Genomic DNA, 18,849 nt, shown 5'->3' with positions numbered 1-18,849 from the left:
TGTCTCTCTCTGTCCCAAAAATAAATAAAGGTTGAAAAAAAAAAATCATTCACACAGAAAATGCTACATATTTCGCAGTCATATATTTACATGTATTCATACACATATGTCAAACACCGAAAAGTTACCTATGGGAAGAGGAAGGGATATAGGAAAGAGGACCACAGATAAAGGTAGAAAAGTCTAGACCAGAGAGTTCTTCTTAGGTGGGTGAGAATACACCATAAGCTGAGAACTATGATTAACCCCAGGTCTTTGCAGCTTACATTCAATTTTTAAAATAGCACATAACTTAGAACACAAAGTAAATACCAACATAAATGGTGATTCTGATGGTTACAATCCAGGCTCCCTCTTTCAACTGTTCTCTGCATCTACTTATCTTATATATACCAGTAATGATGCCATAAAATGAGGGGATTCAAAAGCAGGTGGAAAATCTCTCCCATTCTTGAGCTCCCTGTGACTATCAGGTAGTAAAGGCTAACAGAAGGCAGAAGGTCAATTAGAGACCATTACAAACTAACTGACCTCCCAGAATGGAAACAAATCCAAGAGATGCACTACACTCTTGTAAAAAGGAGATTTCCTATATATATGGCTCTAATTTGGGAAGGGCACTGACTTTGTGACTTGGGTATAATGATCACCTGGAAATGCTGGTCAAAACAGGACCCTGTCTGAATTCTTTATAGCCTGTCACTCCTTACAGACATGAAGACAGCCAAGTAGATGGAGGTCATCAGTTATTTGCACTTGTGAAAATGTGACCCAGTAACCACTAAACAAAAAAATCTCTGATAATAGCAGTAGAAAAAAAAAAAGTGGCACTAAATCATGAGAAAGGAAAGGAAGAAGCTAAAAAGTCAGTTGTGGAACACTGATAAACTTCCTGTTCCTGGAAATGTCATGGTGTCTACTTTTCTCTCTCCCATCTAACCGATTTGCAAAAATGCAGTGCAAGACAGAACTTCCTCAAAGATGGATCACCCCAACCTTGGGAAAGCCATGCCATTCTTACCAACTGGCATGCCCAATGAGAAGATTCCCAGGGCTGAGGTTCTAGAAGCAGCTGTAGGGAAAGGGGCCACAAGCAAAGGGCTGAGTTGGGACACTGATTAAGCCTAGGGCTAGTGAAGTATCAGTTCCTGTTCTACAACATTTGGATACATCCTTTAGCTCACAGGTGATCCTCAAACCTGGCCCAAGATGTGCCATGGAGACCCAGGGGCTGCGTTCTACATGTTACACCAGAAAAAGTGAGCAAGTAGAGGCCCCGGAAGAAGCTGTAGATACATGACAGCTTCTCAGAGACTCTTCCAGAACACAAACCTCCTTCCACAAAGCTATCACCACTCTTCAGTTATGCAGATTTGCTGGTGGAGGGAAGCTACGAAGAGTCATATTGATTGATTGGTGGTTGGTGCTCTGTGAAAGGAACAGCCAGTTGATTGATCATTTTCTCTGCTCCTCAAACCAGCTGTTTTGCACGGTGGAGACACACTGCCAGAGTCAAGGCGTTAAACGCAAGCGTGTCTGTTCCCATGTGTGCAAACACACAGTTCTCATGTGCCTAATGCGTAGCAAGTAGCTTAACACCAGGACATTACTCCTTTGGTTACCCATCCCTGCATTCTTAAACCAAAGATCCCTCCACCACCAATGATGAGGAGGAGGTGGATTCAGTTGGGGTTCAGAACTACCCAAGCGTCTTGCCTGTAGGGTTCTCAGATGTGCGAAATGCAGAGATGCATGGGAACAGAAATGACAAAAAAAGACATTACAAGTCTACCGATGACAACCCAGGACTACACATTCGTCTTCTAATAACGTGCTCACATTCCCTTCTTTCTGCAAAGAGTTAAACAGAAAAGTAATTAAACAATGATTTCTTTATAAGTGCTGGACTTCTGAGGCCTGTTTTCTCTGTTGGAAAAAAAAATAGATTTAAGATAATGGCCTTATTCTCCTTAGAATAAATTAAGCTCAGAGATAAAGAATTCCATTACTAATGCCTTTCAGCAAAGCCCAGGCATCCTTTAAAGTCAAACTTTAAAGTATAATGTGCCGTGATCTTGTTGAAATCTTTCCTGTAATGATATTTAAGTGATGGGCAAGGGTATCAATGGTTCAGGCAAAGTATTGATTGTGTATCTTCAGGGCTGTTGAGCTCTCTCAGAGTATTCTGTTGGAGGGAATGCACTGCACTGATTTAAAGATGCTTTCAAAACAGTTACAAGTTAAGTCGAGTAATTGCTTTTTCTTGGAAGCTATAGGGAAAGAGGGCAGGTTGGGAGAGGAAGAGGACGAGAGAGGAAGCTGGAGGAGACTCAACGTGGAACTCAATGGCAAAGACCAAAATATGGAACCAGGAACCAGGGCCAGGACACGGGACCTGCTTCAGGTTACAGATTCTTATTAGTGTTCCGCTTTCATCATTTTTCTGTTCTGTGGAAAGAGCTGACAAAGGACCTGTTGTCACCCTTGCAGCAAGAAGTTATCCCCTTTCCCTTGCGGGAGGAGGGGCTTCTTGAAGAGGAGAGAGTTGCTAGGCTGGAAAATCTGCCCTGTCTCAGCAAATGCAGCCCCATTCTCTTGGGAAGCCAGTGTGAAGAGTCAGAAGGAGCCCCGGGGCAATTCAATTAGCCACGAAACACAATAGTGACCAAAGAATGGAGGATGGCTTGGGACAATCACCACCCTGCAGGGAACCTCTTAATGGGCCTTAAAGCCCTCTATATCCCATCCAATCATCTGAACCATAGCCCTCCCTATGTAAGTCCCAACTTGAGTGTCTGAAGCCACCATATATGATGCTGAAAACAGGAAGACTAGTCCCCAAACGTGGATCTGTAATTTCAATTCATTGTCCCTACATAACTGTAGACTTCTGGAGGGTAGAGATTGAAAAGGTCCTTTTGTCACTTGACAGTCTCAGTCAAATACATGCATCTGGAGGGTGCCCAGTATAAACTCGTTCAATAACGTGTTGTCCTTCTTGAAACAAAGAAACAACCAATGAGTCTGCCTGGCACTGAGACCATCCTAGAGTTCACAGCTAAAGTGACCCCAGCTGGGACACCCCCACCTCAGCATGAAATGTCTCATGAGCAGTGGAGCGGAGGCTCTGTGGCCCCATTCTTTTCTTCCACAGCACAAGGAATAACACCCCCCAGTGCCCAGCACGCTGGGGCCTACAAAGCACATCTTGGATCCTAGGTGTCACTCTTCCATCAGGGACACCCACAGAGCCTTGCTCTGGTGGTGTGACCATCATGGAACATGCAAAGGGCTTTGGGTCCTGTCGGCCAACCAACTGGTCCACCTAAAGGTGTTGTGGGTGACACTAGCAAGGAAACACCCACTGTGTAGAGGGGTCTAGATAAGTGACAAGAAGACTCAGTTCCTGGGTGGATGGAACATACTTTTGTGTCTTCATTGGGGTTCCTTCCCCTTGTTAAAAACTTATGGCTTACTCTTAGTTTGATTCTTTGCATTGAATATTCTATTTGAAATATGTATGCACACACACACAGCATTTACATCGTGCAGATTTGCTCTTCACTTTAAAGTGTGTATTTCCCATGAAATGAGTTTATAAAAGGGAATTCAGAAGAATGTACTCATAACTCTACCACCCTGATGTGGCAAATTCTTTAAACAAACATTTGTTTGGTACCAGCTGTGTGGTCAGGCCAAGTGCCGATTCCTGTGGCTACAGAAGATTCCTGCGATTCCTTACGAATCCACAATCTGTTGGGGCAGATGAATGGGAAAACTGGAGATAATATAGCGTGTGAGAAAGTGGACAGAAAGCTGGGCAAGCGCTAGGACGCAGTTTCCTTCCAATATTCTGTATGGAAAAATCTAGTTCCAATCACGGAAAAGATGCAGTCTGGCATTCTGTTTTCCTCCAACCTGTGTTTTAATCACATTTCTTTTGGAGGATATGTGGATGTGACTTCCCTCTCTCTTTTCTTTAAATAAACAGAAATCTGGTTACCAAAATGCTACCACCCAACGTCTTTGCTATATTTACTCGATTCCTTCACTTGAATAATAATAATCTTGTAAAGAAGCTTACAGGATTCTTTGACCTTGTGAAAGAAGCAAAAAAATAGTACCATCATTCACCCAGCACCATATTGTACTCCTGCCTGTTGGCTTCTTGCTTGTCTAATTATTCGAAAAAGAATAGCTGTGGTAAAGCACTTTCTTATCTGCAAATATGCTTTTGATTTAAGAAATTATTATAGAAAAATGCTGGAAGCCTTGTAGTCATTTTTGCTATATTTAGAAAGAAAATAGGGGCGCCTAGGTGGCTCAGTGGGTTGAGCGTCCGGCTTCGGCTCAGGTCATGATCTCACGGTTTGTGGGTTCGAGCCCCGCATCGGGTTCTGTGCTGATGGCTCGGAGCCTGGAGCCTGCTTCGAATTTTGTGCTTCCCTCTATCTCTGCTCCTCCCCTGCTCATGCTCTCTCTTTCCCCTTCAAAAAAAAATAAAAACATTAAAAAAATTTTTTTTAAAAAGAAGGAAAATAACATCCCTCTACAATTACCATTTGGTATGAGGTTTACACACTCATGTTTTTCCTTCCTTCCTGTCTTTTTTTAATAGACTTGTTTTTCTTTCTTTTGGGGGGTTAACAATACAAGGATCATAGTTGCACAATTATTAAGAAGAGGCCACTTAAATTCCACCCTCCGCAGATACAGTCTGTGGCAGTGTTTAATTAGAGATTAAAATTGAAGAACTGAATAGTCGAGGTTGCTAATGAATTTGAAAACTCAGCAAAGCAAGGAGAGTTGAGCATCTTTCTGGCCTTGCTTTCTTTTCTGTCGCTCTTCTCATTTCCCCCTATTATCACATTTCTGACCTTGACTGCTGAGTTTATTACTACTCACAACCCCGGTCTCAGTGGAAACAAAAAAACTGTAGCCTTTTTTGCTGAGCTCCTGGAGTCATTCAGTCTACGGGATTTATGACATGTTCAGAAGGTTGTACCTGCAGGAGGCTGGCAATTAAGAAAATGAGATACATTGGACCACCAACACTTTCTGGAGTCACCTTAATAGGTCAACAAAACAGTAGCTGCCACTGGCTGGAAATAGAAGATGGTCCTAAAAGAAAGAAAATTCAGTGTATCACAAGCCGTATTGCCACCTCCCCTGGGGAGACCGGGTTATTTGGGCACCTTGCTGGGTAGGCTTGCGTTAGCTTTAGGTACCAACCACGAGCACAATCCCTTGGTTCACCTTGGACCAGAACCAATCCTTCCCAAGGTGACCCCAAGACAGACCTGCTCTGGGTAGGCAGCATATTTCAAGCCTGCCCTAGAGGTAATGCTCAAGCAGGGGTTTTCAACATTATAAGGAGGCTGGATTATAAGACCCTGAAAGTATTTTGCTATGATTTTATGAAGATAGCATAAAGCAAATTGCCTGGCTTTAAGAGGGCCATCCCTTTTGAAACCCCTTTGTAATACAAAGGCAAAGCTTCCAGGACTATTTTTTATCAGTTGGACATTGTACTTCACATGATACATTTCAAGCTTCATTTGGCACAAAATCTAGGTAGTTTAAATGAACATTCAAGGTAAACGTCTGCATTTTTATGGCCAAAGGCCCCCACACTTGTGATTATTTGATATTTTGCTGTTGTGGGTTAAATTGTGCCTTGATATTTACTGCATTTCCAACTCTGATCAGACTGATTACTCGTAGGGATATTACAGCTGATAAAAGAGATGAGGTTTGAAGCAACACCAACATAGCAGACTTCCGGTCACAAAATTTTTTATGAATAAGAGGTCATTCTTAATAACATTTCCTTAGGATTTCATAGCCACACTTCTCAGCTCAGCTGCTGATCGTTTTCTACTGATGATTTTAAATATATATTTTTGACAGCAGGGAAAGAAATATCTTTTTTTTTTTTTTTTAAGAAATATCTTATTTAAGACTATTTCTATTGGGGCACCGGGGTGGCTCAGTTGGTTGAGCGTCTAACTCTTGATTTCAGCTCAGGTCATGATCTCTTGGCCATGAGATCAAGTCCCTGCACTGAACCTATGCTGGGTGTGGAGCCTGCTTATGATTCTCTCTCTCTCCTTCTACGCCTCCCCCCCACCCTCACACACACACACACACACACACACACACACACACACTCTCTCTCTCTCTCTCTCTCTCTCTCTCTCTCTTTCTCTCAAAAAAAAGACTATTCCTACTTGGACCAAGAAAATCTGTCTCCTGCCACTACTTAATACATCTATAGCTTGGGGGGGAAAGGGGTAAAGGGAGGAGGTATGCATAATGTACATATTTAATCTTATCTATTTTTATTCCATGTTCACTCAGTATTTGTAACATTCTCTCTGCATCTGTAAGCATCAATGCTATTCTTCTGAGACATTAAGACCCCAGAGAACAGAAACTGTGGAATGTTCTTTGAAGGCATCCAGGGCACTTCCAAGTATAGCTATAATATATAATAAATGATTGGCTATAGATGATGAGGATGATGTTATGATAAAGAAACAGTAGGTAACGTATTAACCTGCCTTCAATGGGTATTTGTGGCAATGCTTCAGGGGAAAAACAATCTGTGGGAGTCTGGATCATTCCCTGCTTTGGCCAAAAGGGCAGCATTAGCTAAGCTTACAGTATTAGGCTATGAGGGCTGCTGGCTGAGCATTTGAACCAGGTGTATGGGATTCCCGTGAGGCAAATGCAAAACCTCTTTCAACTGCCTTGTTTTCTCATTTTCAAAATGGTACCACGGGGTAAAAAGCCCTTAAACAGCCTCCATTCATCAACTCGGGTGAGGGCCACATATTAGCTAGCTGCTTCCATTAATTCTCTTTTTCACTGGGATTCTAAGCCTAGGAGACAATGTGTGGCGTTTATTGTTCACTGCTCAGGGGTCAGACGGTAGGGAGAGAGGGTCTTTCTTTTGAGGCCTTATCGGACCTGTCCCACTTGTGATTTGCAAGCACATCTAAAGTCTCATTGCACATGCTGGATTGGCATGCGATTCAGCGTGCTGAAAGGCGTGTCCCCACTGTCTAACCTGTCTGGCTGTGAACCCACAACAAAACCTCAGAGACGTACATAAAGTGGAGTTATCACCCACCTCCTCCGCCTGACAACACAGAGCCCTGTCTGCAGGCTGTCAGTCCAGGCTGGGTGGCTAAGGAGCGTGCCGGCGAGTGGTTACAGCGGGAACGTGAGTCCCCAGAGGGTTCCAGGGAGTCCCTTGGGCACACCCACCAGTGCAAGATTCCAGGTGCAGCGGAGTTAAGTGTGGAGGCGAAACAGGCTAACAGGCAGAGGGACTCTGTTTGGGGCTCGTACACAGTTGTCAGTTCTGGTCTCTAGGTCAAAAATCATCTTATCTGCTAAACTGGATGCTTTGCAGAACCAAATGCCAGGCCGACTTCAAGGCTGGGAGGTGTGCCGAGCCCCAGGATTCGCCTACACGGCTGTGGGCTCCAGCCCTGCCCTGCTCCTCCCCTATTCTCATATTGCAGACCCCACTCCCTCTTTCTCCGCATACTGTCTCCTTTGGAGACTGTTTGACTGGCCCTCTTTCTGCCTGCTGACCATTCAAGAGGCGGGAGGTTCAAAGATGTGACGCCCGGTCTCCGAAATCAAAGGTACCCTGCCACGCATGGCTGTTGGTGGTGTTAATTTCATCAAAGAGCAGCGTGAAAAGATAAGGAGCCACTGGGAAAGAACTGGGATCCTTAGTGTTTTATCAGTAGAGGGAAACTGAGGGCCAGGCAAAGGAAGTATTAACAGCAAGATTACTCCCAAAGAGACAAGTTGCAGACCATATGTGATGGCAAGGACCTGAATAATGATTTCCTCGTAGCCTTGACTTAGATCTCCTTCCAGCAGACAAGTGGATGGGGATTCTCCTGCCCCAGGAGTCAGGGTATTTGCTTCAGATCTCATTTCCTTTCACGGTTTTTAGCACTGGGGGGAATATTATCACTAATAATCAGGCAGAGTATTTAAAAAAAAGACGCGCGTTGCACATATTATAAAACAAAGCAGACCCCAAAGCTCTCCGGTGTAGCCCCACGTATGAGGCTGCATTTGGCTTCCTTCTGTCATGTCTGCCTCACTGTGGCTTGCTCTGCCTTTCTGAGTTCCATGGAAGGGAGTCAGTGGTTTGGCTGAAGCCCGGATTTTCTGCTTCTGAGTTATTCTATTTGACAGGGGAAAAGCATAAAGAAAGGCTCATCATTTGGACACCCAAAGAGAAGAGGCAGCAAATCTACGAAGGTATCATCAGTTCCCTTGTTTTGTTCAAACGTGGGCACCTGTCTCATGCTTATCAGTCCGCATGGTGCCTGGCACACAATCGATCACTGAATCAATCAGGAAATGGCATCACTATTACTATTGCTACGTTTCAATTTCGACTTGGTCAAAATGTAAAACCACCTCTCTTCCAGCTACAAGTGTCCCTTGAACTCTTTCCCAGACCCTGCATTGACCAGACACGGGAAATAAGCCTGAGCTCCCCATGCCTCCCACGTCTGCCGAAGATGCCCTGAACACCGTGTTATCCCCTGGGGTGAGGGTGGGGGAGGTCGGCATTCTATCAAATCATCATCTATGTCAAATATGGTTATGAGTCTTTTCACCAAAGAACACCACAGTTCTCCCAGCACTTTGTGTTGGCTGCAACAGAGAGGAAATTGAAATGGAAGGTCATTTCCAATGGCACGTAACGTCGTGAAATAGAAGAAAAAGACATCTTGCAGTCACCAGGCTAGGTATTTTGCTGGAGTGACAGGTTGAAAAGCAAGAGAGAACTTCAGCCAGCAAAACATTTTTTTTTTTTTGTTTAAGTGTGAGATTGGAGCTCTTGTAGCACATGTAACATTTGTCCAAAAAGTGTTCTGGGGACCAGCTGTGGGACGGGACAGTTCAGAGCTGAACTCTGGAGCTGCAAGATGAATGGGTCTTTCTCTTCATGTAACAGAATGATGAACCCAACGTATAGACGGAAAATGAGAATGAAGTGACAGAGACAAACACAAAGCCAGCAGGATCTGGTTTCTGCTACTCTTCTGTCTCATCTCTTCCCACCTTCCCTCTTGCTCATTTTCTGCAGTTTCTTTGCCACACCCAGTCCCATCCCTCCTGAGGGCCTTTGCACTGCTCACCTCTCTGCCTGGGATGCTTTGCCCCCAAGCGTCTGCATGCCCTGCTTGCTTCGCTCATTGCCTTCAGACCTTTACTTACATGTCACCTTCCCAATGGAAAGGTGACCGCCTCATGTGAAATTACACCACCACGCCCAAGACCCTCTAAGCCTCTTCCCTGACTCCAGAGCACTTATGGTGCAACCTTTCACATCTGTTACTTACTTTGTTTAGTCTCCTGCTTCCCCCGCCTCAGAATGTAAGTTTCACCAAGGCAGGGATCTTTGTTTTGTTTAGGATGGTATCTCCTGCTCCCAGACAGAGGACGGACATTTGAGAAACAGTGATTAAATAATTGAATCTAGGTGAACATTCCAACTGGTGCCTTCTAAGTTCCTAAACACCAAAAACTAAAGAGATCTTTGCGATCATTTCGTCGAGCCAAAGCAGGGGCTCTGGAGTCAGACTGCCTTGACTCAAACCTGGGCCCCCTCCCTTATGAGCTGTATGACCTTGGGTAGGTCACTTACCCAAGTCACTTACCCACTCTGCCTCAGCTTTCTCATGTCTAATATGGGGGCAATAATAGGGACCCTCCCACATAATTCTTATGAAGATTAATTATAATTATTATATAGAATACTCAGAACAGGCATGGTATAAGATAAGCATTATAGAAACATATTATGACTATTATTAACAAAACCAAGGCTACAAGAGCTAATTTGTTCAAAATCGCTCATTCATTCAACAAATATTTATTTATTTATTCATTTGTTTATGTATTTATTTTGAGAGAGAGAAAGAGAGAGAGAGAGAGAGAGAGAGAGAGATCATGTGCATGTCAGTAGGGGAGGGGCAGAAAGAGAGAGGGAGAGAGAAAAATCTCAAGCAGGCTCAGCACTGTCAGTGCAGAGCCTGACACGAGCTCGATCTCACGAGTTGTGAGATCATGACCTGAGCTAAAATCAAGAGTTAGACACTCAGTCCACTGTGCCACCCAGGCAACCTCATTCAATAAATATTTAAGTGCCTCCTACCTACCAGACACTGGGGATTTTACAACAGATTAAATAGAATAGTACCTGCTTTTAGGGAGCCTGTAATCTGTGTGGGGAAATGAATGTTGAACAAAGAGTCATGTAAATACATATAATCAACATCTAGAGGAGAGCTATGAAGACATAGGCCACTGTGACCTTGAAGGATGGAAGACTTAATCTGTATTCTCAAGAGGCTGAGGAGTAATGCAGAGGCATCCTTCCAGAAACAGCACACCCACTGAGACTTGAAGGCTGAGAATAAATTAGCCTCTACAGTAGGGTAGAGTAGGGTAAGACAGGGCAGGGGTGAATTTGGAGAGGAAGGAGTTAATGGAAGTCATGGAACCACCTAGGTTCCAGTCTAGGACTCCTTCCATCACTGGATGATGGCCATGGGATTGACCGTGGACTTCTTCACTAACCTGACACTTCCTCAAGGCAAGAGAGCAAGGACTCTTTCTTTGTATTGTAGAAATGCCTGGCGAGTGCACCCAAGAGGTACCCACAGAATGAAGCCAAAGCCTGCTTCTTCAGCACTTGCTAAGCACCAACTCACCGGTGTGGCTCTGACCATGAGAGGAATGCTCTAAATTCAGGTACACAACCCCCCCAACACCGCTATGGGTAATTTACAACTGGAAACGGGCTGTGCTGACCGGGGTCACAACAGCAGCCGACTCTGTGGTGCCTTCCACTCTTTCAGTAGGCGAGGAGTCTCCTGGGAAGCCGCCAGGGGAAGGGGAAATGATCTTTGTTCTCCATAAACCCAGAAAAGGCAGTATCCAGACCTCAGAGATGACCTTTGGCTATTACTGTCTCAGCATTCGTGGAAATAGTTGTGCATGGGGCCGAAGCACCACCATTATAAAACACTTGGTTAAAATATGGATTAATCCCTGGGAGGGTGTTATGCAAGATTCAGATATATGGTCTGTGATATGGATAGGATATATTTTTTTATTGCAATAATAAGTTTCTCAACTCCTAATGGACCCTGTATTAACTGAAGATGACAGGGAGCGAGGAACGGAAAGCCAGCAATTTGTTAAGGTTGCAGAGCAGCAGTTCCAGGGGTTGTAAAAGATAAAACATTTCGGAGTCATTAAAATCACCCTAAATTGTCTATCTGAACTCAGAGCAACAAACCTAACTCAGTCCTAAGTCTATCACCAGACATCTTTTTCTTTAGAGTGTTTTGACTCCCCTGGACGTGGCATATAGTTCCATCTTCCACTCCCAGGAGCATCCGGGCTTTGAAAAGACCCATCTCAGGGCTTCCTGGAGGAGGTGGACTATGTGTGCTTGAGAAGAGGAAAGGAGGTAGCTATTTGGTGTGTACACAGCCCTTGGTATAAAGGCTCTCGTTTAAAAGAAGAGGAAAGGGTTAACCAAGGAGTACTCTGTCTGGCTTGGAAGAAGGGATCTTCTGGGGAATCTTCTGTTCTTTCTGGAATTGGGGGCTAGCAAGCAGAAAAGGCCATTAAACCCTTGAATGGGACTCTAGTTGTCTATATGGGTGACAAGAGGCATAACAAGGGTTTGAGAAGAAGTATGTCAGACTCCTGAGTCAGTGGGTAGTTTGGATGATAAATCCTGCTATTTACGAAGAGCTTACTAAGGCCCAGATCCCATGTTGAAGTATTTTCATAAACGAATCCATTCAATTCTTAGACAATCCCATGAGGTAAAATCCAAGATTCCCCATTTTATGGAGGAGAAACTTGGGCAAGTTTCTCAGCGTCTCCAAGGCTCAACACCAGATGGCTAATAGGGCAGCTCAGTTGGAGCTCAAACCCCAATAAACTAATCTACATTAATGCATTAGCCAGAACATGCCTTGCTTCCCAAGAAACAGTATATTCACTCTGATGGAATACAGTAAATTCTTAACCCTTCAGGACCCATTCAGTTGGTAGAGGCCAACATGTCTGATGGAGGAGACCACTGGGTATCCTCGCTCTCAGATGACGTCCATGGCAGGAGAGGCCCAGCAGCAACTCTGGACTGGACCCTCGGGCTTAGCAGTAAGCAAGACTGAAAGATTCATGTTCCAATGGCCAGAAGGAAGGAAGGGTGGGCTTTTGAACCCTGCTCTGCAACTGCCCCTGGACCACAGTGACTCTCCCTGTATTTTATCCTCTTTGGGGGAGAAAGTCATTGTGATCAGAAGGAAGAGGGGTGGAAGGAGATGGGAGGGAGGGGGAAGCAGCAAAAAGCATGAAGCTCCAAGGGATGACCGAGAGAGAGGGTGGTGGTGCTGATGACAATGACAAAGACGTATTTCCAGAAACACCCTTCCTCTCTTAAGTAGGAGTCACAAAGGGATAGGAGGCTACCAAATAAAAGACAGTCCTCATGCTGAGATTCTTCCTTGAAAATGGCATTGTTGTCAAACTTGGAAAACAGTTTCTCACCCCAAATAAAAAACTGACCCTGTCTAATTAGAAAAAACTTAACGGAGAATTTGCAGACAGAAGGAAGCGGCCAATGCACCTGCTGAAGGAGGCTCCCTATGGCTCAATCCAACATGGATCTTGTTGCAGAGACAGAGAAGGGCAGGCACTCTGGTATTAAAGCTGCCCGGCCATTAAATTACCTTCATGGTCTTGCTGGCCACTGGCAGCCAGAGAAGGGAAGGCTCAGCCCAGATTTCTCCTTGCCTCACCCCTCTCCCCACAAGAGGAATGACTGGACATGCGGACAAGGAAGTGGTAAGGGTAAGAGGTCGGGGGAGAGGACAGAGGGACTATTACGGAGCAATTTCCTCTTCTGGGCCCCAGTGGATACGGGGATGTTTTAATTAAGACAGCATGTGGGATGACCCAGTTGAGACTGGGGAAGAAGCCCTTCTTCCAGCGACAAGCACCTATGGAGAGAGGCCCAAATCGCCATTCAGACCACCGGCAAGAGTGAGACTAAGTCTGGAGGGCCCACGAAGTGAATCCAGCCTCTAAAAGGCGAGTCTGGAGACCCAACTCTCTTTTCAAGAAGACAAGGCAGGGCGAAAGCGCGAGTAGGAAGAAGCATGGACACATTCCCTCGAGGTGTGCCCACAGTCTGTACCCCCCGGCCCCCGGCAAGCTCAGGTGGCCCAGAGTGGCTCTGAGGGCCTAGACCGTGCTGTCCGCATGTACCTTGAGCTCGTCGTCTCTCCTCAGCCCCTGCTGTCCCTTCAGCTCTGTGGACCATGTATGCTATCTTCCAAGGTATCTCTTCACCTCCTTCTACACCGATCACCCCTTTGCATGTGCCACTTCTTCAGCGAACTTGCTTAAAGACTTTCGGTGACTCCAGCCCTGGCACTTTCACACTAAGCCCCAACCAAGAAGATCTCACACCCGCACACAAAACAGGCAACCCACCATGAGCTGTGAGATGGAAATAACTCATCCTGTCCATTAGTTTGGAATAAGATCCTGATGCACAGAGGAAGGGAGAAGAACCGTGCCTTCATCCACGAGAGCATGCTGTGTAGCTACGGGGCTCCTGCCCCTGCCACTCATTATATAATGTTTCCAGGGTTTCTTGTTTCGAATTGGAGGCACCACAAAGCATCCTGCGGTATCAACCTAATTACCAGCCTCTCTCTTCATTCCCACTGGCTTGGCAGGTGAAGCATAGCCAAGAGGGACTCGAAGTGATAATGGAACCTAGTGATGAACTTCATCCATTATTATAATTATCAGTGCCGATGTGTCATGATGACCCACAAGAGGGTGCTGAGTCGTGACATCTGGGGTGCACCAATCAGCACAGGAAAGAGAGGCAATGCCTTTGGGAACCACCGGCTCTCTCGAAGAGGCTCTCAGCCAAGCAAATGTAGTTCACTGAAGTGGCTGATAGGCAGGTGAAATTTAAAACGCACCTCTGGCCTTAATTACCCGATGAGGTAAGAATGTTGTAGTCCTCCCACACCTGTAGGGTCTGGGCTCATCTCTCCCATCTTTGTATAATATCCCTTCTCCATGAGATGACCTGGGAGCAGTGGTGTCTACAGGTGACACCAGATTTTTGAGATGTGGTTGGCGGATGTGGTTTACCCCCCGAATCCATTCCATTTCTCCTCTGTCGGATAGCAGCAATACCACTTAAGGAAATGACCAGCTCCTTGGATGAGCCTGATGGGTTTAAGGGCTCTCCAATCCCCCTTCTCAGTAACCACTTCAGAACTGGGTGGCCTAGTGGCCCTAGGAACTAGTGACCTAACTAAGATCTAATGACTCTCGTTAGACCCGAGAGATGCAAGAAAGGATGGCTGAAAGGTGTTCACAGAGTGATGGATGTAAACCTAGCACACTGCCTACGTCGCTGTCGCTAGCTATTGTGTGGCCAAGAAGGAGGCCAGCAAGGGGGGAAAAGGCAATCCCAATCCATGGAGGAGGAAGGGCTAAGGCAAAGACAGAGAGATGGATGCAGTGCCTCCATTCAACGGTGCCTCACTCTGGATTTCTGGCCATGGTGGGCGGCAAAACTTCTCATAGGTTTAGCCAACGGGAGTTAGTTTCTGGGCATCTGAAGCCCAAAGAATACTTTCTTTAAGGAAAAGTACCTCCTCTCAAGCCTGCTGGGGAAGAGACCGTCACCTATGAGCATTCGGAGCACCTGGCAGAACCGAGTGCACGTGGATTGTGAGCATTGCAAAGCAGAGGAGGGGCGTCTCTCTGATTGATACTTTTATGCAGGCTTCAGAGGGAGTTCATTACCAGGCAGAACACTAATCCATGCTCATGGAGAACAGATCATCGCTCTCCACCTCCAGTACAGTGAATCAGCAGGATTAGGGGAGACGCTAGTTTGTTCCCAGCTATCTGACTCCCCCTCCGCTGCCATTGTCATATGACTTGTAGTGCTCCCTCTAGGCAAAACTTTCTTCCTCACTCCTTTGTTAGGTTTGCATTGGACTTGGCTCTGCCACTTGTTTTGGCTAATGGACTATGAGTGAACCTGATGGACGCCACAGGTGATCAGACAACTTTAAAGGCAGGTGTCCCTTTTGGCTTGGCCAACTTCTTCCCTCCATAATAAGAAAGGAATGTCTCAGAGAGGGGCTACTCCCTCCACTGTGGCTCTAAAATGAAAAAGCATGTGGATTAGAGCCAGAGCTGACCCAGGGCCCGCTTGAGCCATGAACGTGCAGTAAATATTTCTTGTGGTAGGCCGCTGAGATTGATTGGTACGGTAGCCAAAGCAAATACAAGGCTACATCGAGCGCCGCTATATTCTTAGGACTCCGAAAAGTGATTTGGAAGACACAGGATTATGAAGCATGGTGTCTGTTCTCAGGGAGGTTACAAACACAGGAAAACACCAGAAAGGATTATGAGTACAGAATTCAGGGATACCGTGTGCGCACAGACCGAGGGAAGCCACCGGGCGTCAGAGAGAAGAAGGAGACTAGAGTATTGAGTACACTACCCGGGACCACCTTCAAGAACGGATGAGACTCACAAAGTAGTGGGGCCAACGACAGGTAGGTGCCAAGGCCTGACCAGCTGAAGGTTCCCCACCCACCTTGTCAGCGGGCCTCCATGAGAGGAAGGACGCCGCAAATGCCCGGGGACCACACTCCGCTGCACTTTTTCTTCTGCCTGCTGGAGGCAAAGATGCTGAGACGTTCACTTTCGTGTTTGAATGGAAATATCTTAGTGTACAAATTATCACTTTACAATTAATTATGCAGAGCAAGCGATACACAGGAGGCTTCAATATTATGACAGCTTGGAAATGCACTGTTTTCGAACTCAACACACAACAAGTCTTGCCAGACGTATGTTGAAAAGTAGCACAAGATTAGACAATTAACATTTTAATTTTGTACATTCACGGCACATCTGTGGGTCAGTGTAAACATCACAAGCAACTCGGCATATGATAACTTGATATCCCCCGAAGACTCTGACCTTAAAAACCAACGTTCCTTAATTAGGCCTTTCCTTCCCCTTCTGTCTTTGGGGAGAAAGGATTGTTATGAAAAAGATAAGATTACATCATATTGGAGTTCACCAGGCATCTCGAATGGTTTGGGTTTGATAAAAAAAAAAAAACCGGCAGATTTCATTGCTGGAATCTTCCCTCCAGAATCTGTAAGCACCATGTGGATATCAAGGGGGATTTCATCAGTGTGTTTCTGATTCCTTTACAGTTAAATCATTAAAAGATTTTTGACGGTTTTTGAAGTCCAAAAACTCTCTTGAGCCACTCTTTTCCCCCAAGCATATTTTTCATTTCTTTTCATAAAATTTAGGAAATTGAATTTTAGCTCTGGTTTTAAAAAGAAAAAAAAAAGCCGCTTGTCAATGATAGTGGCCAAGGATGAAAACCCCAATTCTAAAAGTTTGTTTGGGGGCCCATCCATCTGAGGAACATTTGTCTATTCTCGTTGGGCCCACATCTCAGATGGTAGACATCTGTTCCGTTATGATTCTGGAAAAGAGCTCAGGAAGTATATATATGCTTTGCTTTACTCTTTTTAATGTATAGGTTTGTGCAAGACAAGCCAGAACAGTTGACTCACATGAAGAGGGTAGAACTGTAGTATCATAAACTGGATGAAACTTGGGAGTATCATTCTCTCAAGTCTCCTGTCTCATCAAGGCAAGACCCAGCTTGACAAGTGTTAAATGTCGCCCTGTGCTGTTTCCTGGAGGCCGACATCGCTTTAAGTCAACGGGTTCCTTGTTATGCCTGACATAACCCGATCTTACTCTTCTTAGGTATGAGCATTTCAGTTTCTCATTCCCCTGAGAGCCCTGAACCTAATCTTGAAATGGATCATATAAGTGCTTGCAACTATCAAATCGTTTCACAAAGGATCCATTCTAGGATGCGGGCTCCATGACAGCAAGGGCCTCGTCCGTCTTCTTCGTGTAGCATCCTTCGCACAGAACGCTCTCTGGCACAGATAGATGATGAATGATATTTGTTCCATGAACGAACAAATGAAAGTCGAATCATATGTAAGATACATTCAACCTTTTACAGCACTTCCACACCTACCAACAAGTTGCATTCTGCTGATACTCTGGGTGGGTAACAAAGGCAAAGTCATCCTTAGTTTACTGTGAATAACTTAAGATCTTATGGCCGGTCAGTGGGAAAACTGGTCCCCTGATTCTCAGCATGTACTATTTTTTTTCCCTGTAGGTCAGTGTTTCTGAAGGTTTGGCATGTCTTAAAATCACCTGGAAGATTTATTAAAATACAAATCTCTGAGCTCTAGCCAGTGTGTCAATTCACATCTCGAGGAAGGAACCAGAATCTGCATGTCTATTAAGTTCCCAGGCGATATTGACACTGCTGGTCCTGGGACCACTCTTTGAGAACCACTCATGAAGGTCATATCTTCTCAGGAGCAAAACCAAAGCCCACAAGAGAGACAGACAGTACCGAACATTCTCTGAGACTATGACAAAGTTCGTCACAGTCAGCTAATCGGTGTGGAAAGCCAGGCTGTGCAACTTAATTGCAGAAAGCTTTTTCCTTCTTCATTAAAAAGTAAAACAAACACACTTAATAATATAGATCATGGGATGGGTGATTCCAACTTTGAATGAATGTTAGCTAAAATTTTATTGAATATGAATTTAAGTCTTAATTAAACTGACATATTGGAGCTAGAAAGGACATTAGTGGCCAACTCGTCAACCTGCTCATTTTTACATCTGTGAAAAGAACATGAAGGTTTAGACAGATAACCATGCCCGACCAAGCGTCCCAGGTCCTCCCTAAGTCTGACGCTTCCCCTGCAGGCCATGATCGAAGGCAGGCAGGGGTTCTCCAGGAGTTGCTCCTGCAGGGACCATCCATCACCACACAGGTGTAATTTTTTGGTGATGAATAATGCTGAATTCAAAAAATCTAGTTCTCAGTATAAATTTTTTGGTGGCCGCCATGATTTCTGGTTGCAACACATATTCACTTTGTGCCTTCCCCTAATTTCCTAAGCTTAGCGATAGATTCAAGAATCAGGGTGAAGTTTCTGGAGAATGGGATGACAGAAGCAGTGGGATGCCTATTCCTCCCTCCAACCGGGCTGTGCCTCTGGTCATCACTGAGCCCTCTATTTCATTTGGGGTGTGATTACGCAGCTTATGGGGATGGGGCAGAGTTTAGATTTTGTGACCCATCTCCTCGAGCCAGGCTCCCATAAGAGTCTGCACTGATATCTGGCACGTTTATTGCTGCCTGGGAAACTGGTTTTGTGCATTCTCAGAAATACGAGGTTAGGACACAATGATATACATGCCTCTCAGAGGAGAGACAGAGACCCACGATACAGCCGTTGAAGGACATGCAATTCGAGTGAGGCAGATAGTACCGAGGCAAAAGGAATGTTTGTCCTTCATTTGCTCAGAATGCTGTTCCCTCTCCTGTCCAGCTGAGCCTCAAAAACATCACTGGATGCTGGGGACATCCAGCAAATTGCAAGTAAGCAAATAAACATGATTTAATAGCAGAAGAGAAGTTTTGCCACATCACAAAACTTCCCCCTTCATTTATGTTGGCATTTTGTTGTCTAATATTTATGACAGTGCTTAGACTATCGAAGTAGTTTTACTATAAGGAATGAAGTCTTTTGTAAACGGAGTTGCTTATTCTCTGACAAGGCGATGAGCAAGCTTATGGGCTGGAGGGCAATCACCAGA

The 18,849-nt window shown here is 45.1% G+C and overlaps 1 protein-coding gene across 5 annotated transcripts in view; it reads right to left on the bottom strand.

The window, feature by feature from the left end:
* KIRREL3 (kirre like nephrin family adhesion molecule 3) overlaps positions 1 to 18,849 on the bottom strand; it is a 554,399-nt gene that overhangs the window by 453,818 nt on the left and 81,732 nt on the right. The window lies entirely within an intron of this gene.

Source organism: Puma concolor, chromosome D1 (genome assembly GCF_028749965.1).
Source record: "Puma concolor isolate L17-30 chromosome D1, mPumCon1.1.hap2, whole genome shotgun sequence".
In the NCBI taxonomy this organism is placed as follows: domain Eukaryota; kingdom Metazoa; phylum Chordata; class Mammalia; order Carnivora; family Felidae; genus Puma; species Puma concolor.
The sequence above is the reverse complement of the archived record's forward strand: the minus strand, read 5'-3'. Positions and strand labels throughout refer to the sequence as shown.